Source organism: Chelonia mydas, chromosome 10 (assembly GCF_015237465.2).
Source record: "Chelonia mydas isolate rCheMyd1 chromosome 10, rCheMyd1.pri.v2, whole genome shotgun sequence".
Classification (NCBI taxonomy): Eukaryota; Metazoa; Chordata; order Testudines; family Cheloniidae; genus Chelonia; species Chelonia mydas.
In genome coordinates, this window is record NC_051250.2 from 58065492 (window position 1) to 58077522 (window position 12031).

Sequence of the window (12031 nt, forward strand, 5' to 3'; positions counted from 1 at the left end):
TTGGCAAGCCTTCCTCCTTACTGTAGATGGAGCTGATAGCACCAGCTATAATTAAAGTTGCCTGACACTTTCCATTATCAGACTCTGTTTTCAGTTGCTTATAACTTTGCCAAACTTTAATCGTGCCAGTTGAAATCTTCCATGCCTTAGGCTGAAGTTTTTTGGAAAGTTTCAGTAAAAATGGCTCAGTCATTTCCAAGACAGAGATTAAAGTAAAATATGTTGCTTTTCCTGTGTTAAAAATTTTTTTACAACCATTTTATTGAGAAGCTTTAGCATCCCCATGCTTTAGAGAATGGACTTGACATTTGGCAGGAGTACAGCATTTCTGTCAGACAAAGGTTTTGTGCTATTCTTGTGAAAATGCCCCAAATATGGCCAAGTAATAAGCCTCTGAAAAATCTCAGTTCTCATGTACTCAGTAGAAACTTCTTAGAGTTTGGCAGCCAAATTCCCTAAAGATTTCATCCAGCGTGCACCAGCCTGGGGATGATCAAGACTTTCCCTACAACTGCTCATCCCAGCAACCAGGGGCTGCTTTTGCAGTGGCACCAATTCAGATATTTCTTGGGGAGGACAAATTCCCACTAGCAGGGACCCCATTCTGCTCTCCACTTGCCTCCCCCTCCTCCCACAGGGACCACAGGTCTCCCTCAGTTGGGGAGTCTCCCCTCTCTCTTACCCGCACAGTGCTTGAGCCAGTGCTGCCAGCAGTTGAGTTGTCAGTGGACTCCCCAAAGCTCCACTGGATGGGAACGCTCCCCATGTGCCCGGAGCACAACCAGGGTTCCCTCTAATTTTTTATATCCATGTGCAGAATGAATTTTGTTATGTGCACAATATGGAGGTGATGTATGACACATCACCTTTCTATTGGTGCACATAACAAAATTCATGTGGTGGGGGTGGGGCTGAGGAGTTCCGAGTGTGGGAGGGGGCTCAGGGCTGAGGCAGAGGGTTGGGATGCAGGCGGGGAAGGGCTTTGCTGGGGGTGCAGGCTCTGGGGTGGGGCTGGGGATGAGGGGTTTGGAGTGTGGGAGGAGGATCAGGGCTGGGGCAGAGGGCGCAGGGGGGTGTGGGCTCTGGGGTGGGGCCAGGGATGAGGGGCTTGGGGTGTAGACTGCCCAGGGTCTGCAGTGGAGAGAGAGAACTCCCCCCAGACCTCTCTCGACACAGCAGCTCGGGGCCGGGGGAGAAGCGCCTCTCCCCGGCAGCTTCAGTGGGCTGGGCCTGGCTGAGGGAGGGGCTCCTTTCCCCCGGCCGTGGCAAGCCCAGGCAGGTCCATGCGGGGGCTGGCGGGGAGGGGTGCCTCTGCCCGCCACAGCCCTGAGCCCCTGCGCGGGGCTTAATAGGCAGTTGCGCGGCTGTGCAGCTTAGAGGGAACTTAGTTCACAACACCCCTATATCTGGCCGGGAGGTGGCTGGACCAAATTTGCATGGTATGGTGATCCTGCATGCCAGGTCACAATGTCACTCACTGAAATTTGGTATGAGTCAAATTTCAGTGGTGTTGTGACCATGCAGCTGGAGCAACACACCAGGGCTCACCCACAGCAGCCATACTGATTTAGTACAGGACTACTGCTTACAAGTGGTTGGGTCATAGCCCTTCCTCCCACCACCCAGCTCCACAGCCTACGGAACTCTGAGCAAGTGCAAAAACATTAGGGGATTTGGTGCCCTGCAGTTGGCATCACTGCTGCTGTGGTGCCAGGCACAGGAACTGAGATCGGGGGACTGTCTCCCGCTATTGGCTTCCAGGCAGTGAAGGAACAGGAGGGAGCTGCCTTACTGGAATGTAGAAGGTACAACAGTGAGCCTCGTGGGGAGGGCCTGAGGCATGGAGAGATCAAATGAGAGGCCCTGGGTGGGAATGGGAGCTTGAAGAGCTCGGGGAGGCTGGACTGGCTGGGCAAGGATATGAGGACTGAAAGCCAGGGCTGGACAGGGTGTGTGTGAAGCCAGTTGAAAGGGTTAGATGGGACAAGCAGGTACAGACAAGGGCAAAAGGGGTAGTGCTGGGGGGAATCGGGGTATAAGTGTCTGTGACCAGTACAGCACACTTACCTCTGGAGCTTGGAAAAGAACCCAAGATTGCTGAGTCTCACCATTCCTCTGCTGTCAGCAAAGATCCATGAAACCCAGTGACAAAGCATGTCTCATTCCCCTCCAGTGGCTGGTTCACACAGAGGTTAACAGACTACTGCCACTACCAGTTATTCTATTAGCTCAAGTGGCAGAAGTCTACGCTGTGAATCTAAACGTTCCAACCCTACTGATGAGCCATGTGGGCATAATGGAATTTCCATTTTTTTCAGGAAAGCCTAGGAAAGTAGACACCAAAAACTGAACATGTGAGGTTGCGAAGTCAGGCACTCAAAAGATAGGAAATGCCAGAATTAAGGTTGCCTGTGCAACCTAGGTTCTTCAATCAAGTGCTTGCTCATGTCATTGGAGATTTTTGCCTTAGCGATATCCGGAGGGTCAGCAGTGGCGCCTCCTTTAGTGCCGCACTCATGCGTCAGTATATCAGGCGCTGCCGACCCTATGCCCTCTCAGTTCCTTCTTACTTTCTATGGTGGTTAGTCGGAGTGTTTCCCTTGCATTGCAAGGGCTAGCAGTTTTTGTCTATTGTCTTCGAGCCTTAAGGTAAGCCAGCCGCTAAGACCCCTCAGGGGGCAGTGGAGTGCTGCCGATCCCCCGAGACAAAGCAGCACTCTCCACCTCCACGCAACAAGTCACCAGAGCCACAGCCCTTGTGCTGTGGGGCTCGTCCTTGGTCACCAGCACCACGTTCCCGGTCACCGCCATCTCAACGCGGATATCCTAGAGCAAGATGCTGGTCGCCATACTACCAACACCACTCACCATCCTGCAGATAGTCTCCTAGGCACAGGTCCCAGTCACCCGCATACTGGGAGCGCTCCCCGTCGCGTCTTCAGTCCCCCCAGCATCGGTCCCCTCGATACCGGCACTGATCACCTCGCTCCAGACACTGGTCCCCAATGGCAACGGCCAGCAAGCGGACCCAGGCATTGACAGCCCCACTGTGGTCACCGGAAGGGGATTCCTCCGGCATGAAGCCCAGTTCAGCCCTTTGCCTAGTCTGCAACAGTGCAAATGGGCACCCAACAGTGCAAATGGGCTGCATCAACGTTGATGTTGCCGACTTGGCAGCACAGCCAGTGGCCGGCGCAGTGGCCTTATTGGGGCGCATGGGGAATGCCGGTTGTGGCGATGCCCACTTTTCACTGCTCATCGGCCACCACCTCGGAGCAGCAACTGGCGGCACCGGGCTTCGTGCACGAGGCAAGCCCGATGGTCGGAGCAGAGGGAACAGTGCCCACCCCTAAGCCTCCCTCCCCCACTGGGGAAGATGCCCTGGAACCTTCCCCAGCACTGCAGGTCATCATCCTTGTCCCCGGATAAGGCAGCTGCGGGACCCTCAAGGGCAAGCCCACCAGATGATTTCAAAGAACTTCAGGCCCTGCTGTGTCAGGTGGCTCAGTACGTGGGCCTGGAGGTAGAGGAAATGTCTTCCATCCCTCCCACCTCAGAGGGCTGAACAGAAGTACTTTGTCCTGGCAGAGGGTTTTGAGTACCTCTGTACCCGCCCTCCCCCAGGCTTGCTGGTGGTCTCTGCGGCCAATGAAAGAGACAAACAGGGGCATACCAGTTTGATTCCCAAAAATAAAGAGGCCAAACAGTTGGATCTGTTTGGGAGAAAGATTTATTAGATGGCCAGTTTGCAGTTCTGGGTTGCAAACCATCAGGCCCTCTTGCCATTACAACTTTAGCTTATGGGACTCCCCATACGTTCAAGGAGTTCCTTCCACAGGAGCTGGCCCAAGAATTTGGCACCCAGGTGGAGGAGGGCACTGTGGCTGCCAGGTGCTCCCTCCAGATGACATGGTGAACTCAGCAGCCAGGATGGTTGTGTCGGCGGTGGTGATGAGGCACAGCTCTTGGCTTCTGACTGCAGGTCTCTCCCAGGAAATGCTGACCTCCATCCAAGATCTCCCATTGGATGGGAACGGTCTCTTTTCAGACCAGACTGATGCAAGGCTGCATGGACTGAATGCATACCAGGGCAACCCTTCTCTCACTGGGAATGCATACATCGCAGCCTGTGAGGAAGCAGTTCCAGCTGCCCCCGCCACCTAAGCTTTGGCAGTCTCTCCAGGGGCCTGCAAGAAGAAGGGACAGAGATGCTAGTTTCAGCCACCGTTGCCCTTCTTCCTCCCATTCACCCGCACAGCCCAGTCCAGCAAAACACTCCGGGGACCAGAAGCGCTTGTTTTGAGGGTGTGGTTGAGAGCGACGCCTCAGTCACTGTGCAGGATCCACCCTGCTCTTTCCTCAACAGTCTGCGTCCCTTCTGTTCAGGCTGGTCCCAAGTCACCTCCAACCATTGGGTGCTGGATATAGTGTCTCACGGTTACACTCTGCAATTTTTGGCTGCCCCTCCCTCCCACTCCCACTCCTTCCTGTCCCTCTTCAGGGACGCTTCTCATGAGCAACTCCTCATTCAGAAGGTTGGGAACCTCCTGAGCCTGGGAGCAGTGGAGGAGATACTTTGGAACATGAGGGGAAAGGGATTCTACTCCTGTTACATCCTAATCCCAAAGGCAAAAGGGTGCCTCAGGCCCATTCTGGACCTGTGACTCCTCAACAAGTCTATAGTCTCCCTGGCGTCCATTATCCCCTCCCTGAATCCATGAGACTGGTACACCACTCTTGACTTGAAGGACGCCTGTTTCCACATCTCCATAGTCCAAAGTCACAGGCGTTTCCTCCGGTTTATAGTGGGCGAACGCCATTTCCAGTTCATGCTGCTCCCCTTTGTCCTCTCATTGGCCCGAAGGGTTATTACCAAATGTATGGTGCTGGTGGCCGCTTACCTCAGATGTCGAGGGGTCCAGGTCTTCCCATACCTCGACGACTGGCTCATCAAGGGAAGGTCCCAGAACCAAGTACAGAGAAGCCTCCATCTGGTGCCTTCCACCTGCCACGACCTGGGCATGTTGATAAACGAAAAAAAATCCACCTTAAGGCCAGTCCAACGCAGAGTTCATTGGTGCGGTTCTTGACTCCATGCGAGCCAGAGCCCTCCTCCCAGAGGTGCGTTTTCAGGCCATGTCGAATCTGATCTCCTATGTGAGGAGCTACCTGCTCACCATGCTCACACCTGCCTGCGGTTGTTGGGCCACATAGCTGCCTGTACTTATGTGGTCAATCATGTCTGGCTCCACCTCCAGCCTCTGCAAGCATGGCTGGCATGGGTTTACACCCCCAGCAGACACGATCTAGACCGAGTGGTCAGGGTGCTGGATCACATCCTGTCATCCCTGGATTGGTGGTTGGATGCCAGGTCGGTATTGCAGGGAGTTCCCTTCGTGACCCCTTTCCCATCGTTGACCCCTGTCTCCGATCCTTTGGACCTCGGCTTGGGAGCCCACCTGGGCGAGCTGAGCACCCAGGGCCGATGGGTGCAGGACGATCACGCCCTCCACATCAATGTCAGGGAGCTCAGAGCGGTTTGCCTGGCCTGCCAGGCCTTCTTGCCCCACACTTGAGGGGCAAGGTGGTGAAGGTCCTGATGGACAATACCGCCGCGATGTATTATATCAACAGACAGGGTAGAGCCAGGTCATCAGCCCTCTGCCAAGAAGCTCTCAACCTTTGGCACTTGTGTGTGCCATTTATCTGGTAGCCGCACACCTGCCTGGCACCAAGAATGTGCTAGCAGATCGCCTCAGCAGAACCGTCTCATCTCACCACGAGTGGTCCCTCCATCCGGAGCCAGCCAGTATGATCTTCTGGAAGTGGGGCACTCCCCACGTGGAATTGTTCACGCCCTGCCAGAACAGGAAATGCCATGTGTTCTGTTCGCTCCAGGGGATGGACGGGGTTCCCTGTCAGATGCTTTCCCACTTCCATGGTCAGGGGCCCTGATGTTCACCTTCCCGCCACTGCCATTGATCCACAGAGTGAAAATCAAGCGGGACAGGGCGAGGGTTATTCTAACAGCTCCTGAGTGGCTTCGCCGGCACTGGTTTGGCACGCTGCTGGACCTTTCGTAGCCAAGCCGCTGCGACTCCCTCTCTGGCCGGACCTGCTGTCTTAGAATTGCAGCAGTCTCCTGCACCCAAACCTGGAGGTGCTGCACTTCATAGCATCTGCTGCGTGGCTAAATGCGGACAAGCGGGAATGCTCAACCAGAGTGCAACAGGTCCTGCTGGGTAGCAGAAAGCCCTCCACCAGAGTGACCTGTTAGGCAAAGTGGAAACAGTTTATGTGCTGGGTCTCAGATCGGTGTGTCTGGGCCAAACAGGCCTCCCTGCAGGTGATCCTGGACTATCTCCTGCACCTCAAGCTCCCAGGCCTGTAACTGTCGTCAATCAGGGTCCACCTGGCTGCTATTTCAACTTTCCACTCTCCGTTCCAAGGCAGGTCGATCTTCACTCACGACATGACGGTTCGATTCCTGAAAGGTCTGGAGCATCTTTACCCATGTGTCTGGGATCCAGTCCCTCCCTATGATTGGAACCTCGTGCTGTCAAGGCTCATGGGACTTCCATTTGAGTGTCTGGCTTCCTGCTCTCTTCTCCTTCTCTCCTGGAAGGTGGCGTTCCTGGTTGCAATTACGTTCACCGGCAGAGTGTCTGAACTCAGGGTGCTTACGTCGGAACCGCCCTATACCATGTTCTACAAGGACAAGGTCTAGTTGTGGCCGCACGTGGCTTTCCTGCCCAAGGTAGTTTTGCAGTTTCATACAGGCCAGGACATTTTCTTACTGGTCTTCTTTCCGAAGCCCCATAGTTCCAAAGAGGAGCGCAGGTTACACATTCTGGATGTCTAGAGGGTGCTGGCTTTTTATATCAACAGGACTGACTTTCCGTAAGTCAACACAACTGTTCGTTGCTGTAGCAGACAGGATAAAAAGTCACCCAGCATCTGCTCAGAGAATTTCATCCTGGATCACAGCCTGCATCTGATACTGCTACAAGCTCAAAAAGAACAGGAGGACTTGTGGCACCTTAGAGACTAACCAATTTATTTGAGCACAGGCCTACAAGTGTGCCTCCACCGACGATAGTCAAAGTATACTCGACTAAAGCACAAGTGTCATCAGTGGCCTGCTTGGCTCAGGTGCCAATCCAAGAGATCTGTAGATCTGCTACCTGGTCGTCTGTCCACATGTCTACATCCCATTCTGTGCTGACCCAGCAGGCCCGGGATGATGCTGGCTTCAGCCGGGCAGTGCCGCTAGCTACAAAACTGTGAATTCCAAGCCCACCTCCATTGGCACTGCTTGTGAGTCACCTAGAATGGAATCGACATGAGCAAGCTCTCGAAGAAGAAAAAACTGTTTCCTACCTTTCGTAACTGTTATTCTCTGAGATGTGTTGCTCGTGTCCATTCCATTATCTGACCTCCTGCCCCTCTGTCTGAGTCGCCGGCAAGAAGGAACTGAGAGGGCGTAGGGTTAGCGGCGCCTGATATACCGATGCATGAGCGCAGCACTCAAGGGGGCACCACAGCCAACCCTATGGCCACCACTAAGGCAAAAATCTCCAGCAACCAGGCATTTGGGCACCCACACAGCTCTAATGGAATGGACGTGAACACCACATCTCGAAGAATAGTTAGGAAAGGTAGATAACCGTTTTTTGTTCCCTCCTGTTTATCCTGCATGTGCCAAAAAGCTGAGCAAGAAAAATAGTTAGTGAACTACAACAATACTTACAAATAACATCCCAGTGTCAGTTTTGGTTTCAGCCACGCCCTTTCCCCTGACTCAGCCAGCCCTTGATTAAATATTGTAAATGCAGTACTTGTATTAACATTCTTGGAAACCTTATAATAGAAACTTTATTGACACATTTGTTATAGTCCTATAAAATGAGCTGATATGACCATCTGGCTTCAGAGAGGGACAGACACTAATTTATTTTAGGTTAATACCCTTTCATTCTGTAGCCTGTCACTTTTTATGGATTCTTCATTTGTAGCAGTCTTGTGCTCTGTTGTACTCACACTTTATGATCTTGTCATTTTAAGTCCTTGCATGCTGGGATGGGAATGAGCACTTAAAAGCACTGAGTTTAATTACACTCTCAGTTGTTATTAATTAGTCAGGCAAATTAAGTGGACATTTAATTAACTATGTTATCACTTCAAGATGGAAGCAGAGTCCAGACACGTTAAACTGGTATTGTGTTCATTTATCTCAATTAGTCAGATAGTGATGAGTAAATCAGGTCGTTTAGTTACTTAACGATACAACTAAGTTATTATTTATGTTGCAGTACAGCCCAAAAGCCCCCATCCATATCCATGCCCCATTGCGCTAGGTGCTGTACAAATACAGCTCTAAAAACCTCTGTAAGATATGGCCTTTCCACTCCATCCACACAGCGACAGCTCTTACCTCATATCGCAACTACCACATTATCATCTTCGGACTTGACAAGTGTAACCCGGCCCTGCTTATATCCATTCAAAATGCTGCTGCAAAAATTGTTGCCCTAGCTCATCACTTTGACCATGTCAACCCTTTCTTTGTATCTCTCCATGGGCTCCACACATCCAACACAAACTACTTGTCTACATGTTCTAGGCCTTTTACAGACCCATCTCCATCTAGCATATGCTCTTGAGATGTTGACTCCTGCCTTTGCTCAGCCAGCAATGCTAGCCCTTATTGCCCACTTGTTAAATGGTGAAACAGGTACTGTAATGCTTCCCCCTGTGCTGTCCTTGTGGTTTGGAGGAAATCTCCACAAACATCTGCAACACAACTTCATTGTCCCCCTTCAGATCCCTTCTGAAAACTCTCTTTTGCTGTGATGCCTACAAAAATCTTGATGTTTAGGCAGCTGATGAGCTGTGATCCCAGTGTATCATGTTGACCAGCATTGTATCATTTCTTTGTGTTCCCTTGTCTGCCTGTATCCACCAGTTGTCTCTTGACTGTGTTATGTGGATGGCTTGTCCTACAAGGGAAAATTTTACCAGTTGAAGAGTAATACTGGTATGGTTAAACTACTGTAGTTATACCAGTATAAACTAAGGTGTGAGATTAAACCAAGCTAGGTAGACTAGTCTAACTCCTCATGTGACTACATTTATTACAGAAGAAAGTTTTTTTTTTTCAGTTTAGCTTATATCACTTTGGAAGGGGTACCGCCCCCAACCCCGCCCCCAGCCCTTCCACGCAGCTGCATCTCCTGTCTGGGGTCTGTACAGCCCCACCGGAGGATGGGCTGGGGGCAGTACCGTTACAGCCGTGCCGGAGGAGCTGTTGGCGCAGGGCGCTGGCTCCGGCTCCTGGGAGCGTCAGCCCCACGTTCTGCTCCTTTCGTCGCTGCAGTTCCCAGGAGACCCCTGCGGTTCAGCAGATACCGATTTCTATCCACAGATATCCACATCTGCGGATAGAAGTTTGTATCTGCACAGGGCTCTACAATTCATTCTTGAAAATGTGTCTTTCTAGTATGGCATACCGGCAATAAATGTCTTAATGGTATGGCTTACCTGACCGTACCAGCTTACTTGCACTACTGAATCCAGTGTATAATAATGTTCTATTTACATGAGTTGCATATGAGAGCTTGTTCTAGCATACTGAGGTTTTAAATTAAATGGGTTTAGCCAGGAAAACAAGAGCCATTTGAGGAGCAGCAGCTTGGCAGTCCAGCCACGTCATCAATCATTTACTGCATCTCGAGGAGTAAGGCACCTGGACCCTCAGGAGCATGATGAATTGCCACTTTCTGACAAGTCATCCTGCCATGCCCTGACTTTCCAGCAACCAGACATAGTAAGGCTTGTGGTGGGTTCTAGTTAGCTCCTTAGTTAAATGGGCACTTTAGACACCCCTGCCTCCAAAGCAGATTGGCCTCTGCTAAGAGGCCAGTGCTGGGAAGGAAGAGGCTGAACCAATGGCCTTATTCCCCTTTGTGGGTATTGTTTGTTTTAATAATAATGTGTGTATAAAACCATTCCTGAAATGGCAGTTTTTGTCCTTTCATCCATAGACACTCTTTGGAGAACTTAATTTGCAGTGATCTAGATTAATAGTTTAAGGCCAGAAGGGATCATTTGATCATCTGGTATGATCTCCTGAATATCACAGGACATTACATTTCAGCTACATTTCATTGTGTATTGAGCATGAGAACTTGAGTTTCACGAAAGCATATCTTCCAGAAAGGCATCTGGTCTTGATTTGAAGACCTCAAGAGATGAAGAATCCACCACCTCACCAGGTCACTTGTTCCATTTGTTAATCACCTTCACTGTTAATTTGAATTCCTCTGGCTTGAGTGTTCAATGAGCAAGAGCTCGAGTGGCAAAGACTGGTAACACAATGACCATGTGGAAGCTGAGGAATTACCCTGAATGGGAACATGGAGAGCCTAGACACGCATTTGAACACTGCCCGATGCAGTGCCCCTTGTCAACATGCTGTACCTTGGAGGAACTGTTTGAGATACATGACACAACCAGGTCTTGGCTGTGGTTCTGGAGTGACAATCTACAATGATGAGCCAGCTTTTCTCAGCTAACTTAAAGAGCCCTTTAGATTCATTAGTTTCTCCCTGTGAAGTTACCCAGACACTATAATCGATTCACCTCTTAATCTTTTTGATAAAGATAAACAGATAGAACTCTTTAAAGTCTCTCACTGGAAGGCATTTTCACAAGCCTTTAAATCACTTGCACAGTATCCTTTAGGTTTCTCAGTCATGTTTGAGTACCAAGGAATAAACTTCCAGGATTCTAAAAAAAAGAGCAGAATGGGAGGGGGCATGAGAGAAGAGAGCAGCTGGCACAGTTGAGACCTATCAATGTTTGAGAACTTTTAAGAGAGTATAAAGTACCCTAGAGTTATTTTTATTAAAGTAAATAAATGATTTAGCAAACTACTAGCTCTAATTGCTGAGTAAGACCTAGGGAGTGGGAATATCAGAATAGACAATAGTGAAAGAAATGAAAAAACAAATGAACAAAGAGAAATGAAAGCCAAAGTATTGTTTTGTCATCTTACTGAGCAGCTATCAGAGTTTCTTTAGTGCTGATTTTCTTCCATGAGTTCACGGTCAAATCTTTTTGCTTTCAAGAATATTTTACTTCTGGATTTTCTTTACTAGCTGCATTGCTGAGCTGACACTTCAAAACAAATACATCTTTTCTAAGTACATTACCCTGAACTTTACTAGGAAAAGGACTAAGGCAGAACTTCCTCAAGCAATATAATCTGTATAGTGTCAAATGCTTTTCTTTTTAGTACAGAAATAACAAAAGCTTATGTCCACCGATGATGAGTGACTTTTTGTTGTTGTTGCATAAAAAAAAAAAGATAGATCTTTTCCTGTCCTTCCACTCCGGTTCTGTAGCAGTTACTGTTCTGCCTGTTGTAACTTGCATTTCATTCCCTTTATGTGGCATTTAGGTAGCAGCATTAAAGGTGCACTGGTTCTTCCTTGAAATCCAGACCCAGCCATTTTGAAATTCTTCTTTTCAGAAGCTCTGTTAGTTCTTTGAATTGTCACCTGAAATTCTCAAAATTTGAGCATTTTTAGCACTGACCTGATTTTTCTGGCAGTTCTGTTCTTTGTGGTCAACTATAGGCTTCAGCTTTTCCAATTGGTTTGGTCTTGGTTGCCATTCTGTCTAGCTTTTTCTGTGCCCATTTTGTTGGATCATATTAAAGATCCGTATTAAAATCACAAATGAGTTTGATTCCCCCTAGTTTAAATTCCAGGGTATTACTAATTAAGAGGTCTCTTGGTTTTTGGTACTGTTTCTCTCCCTCTGTGTGTGAAACTTGCAAGCTGCTAATTGTGTTAGTACATTTTAAGACAGAGTCTGTTCTCAAAGCAATTCTTTGTAACAAGTACTCACACAGAGAGAGACTCAAAGCAATACTCTGTAACAACCCTTTTGTTGTATTCATCTCGCTTTGTTAACAATTGTGATTAAAATAGAGATAGAGGATGTATGTGGATGGATGCTTGGTGTG

At 49.4% G+C, this 12031-nt stretch overlaps 1 long non-coding RNA gene across 2 annotated transcripts in view; it reads left to right on the forward strand.

Moving 5' to 3' along the window:
- The window catches only part of LOC114018637, a 63523-nt gene extending 51702 nt beyond the window's left edge, over nt 1–11821 (forward strand). For both annotated transcript variants that reach the window (XR_006284390.1, XR_006284391.1), the window contains one exon: nt 10044–11821. This is a non-coding gene — a long non-coding RNA (uncharacterized LOC114018637). The remainder of the gene's footprint in view (nt 1–10043) is intronic.
- The last annotated feature ends 210 nt before the right edge of the window (nt 11822–12031 follow it).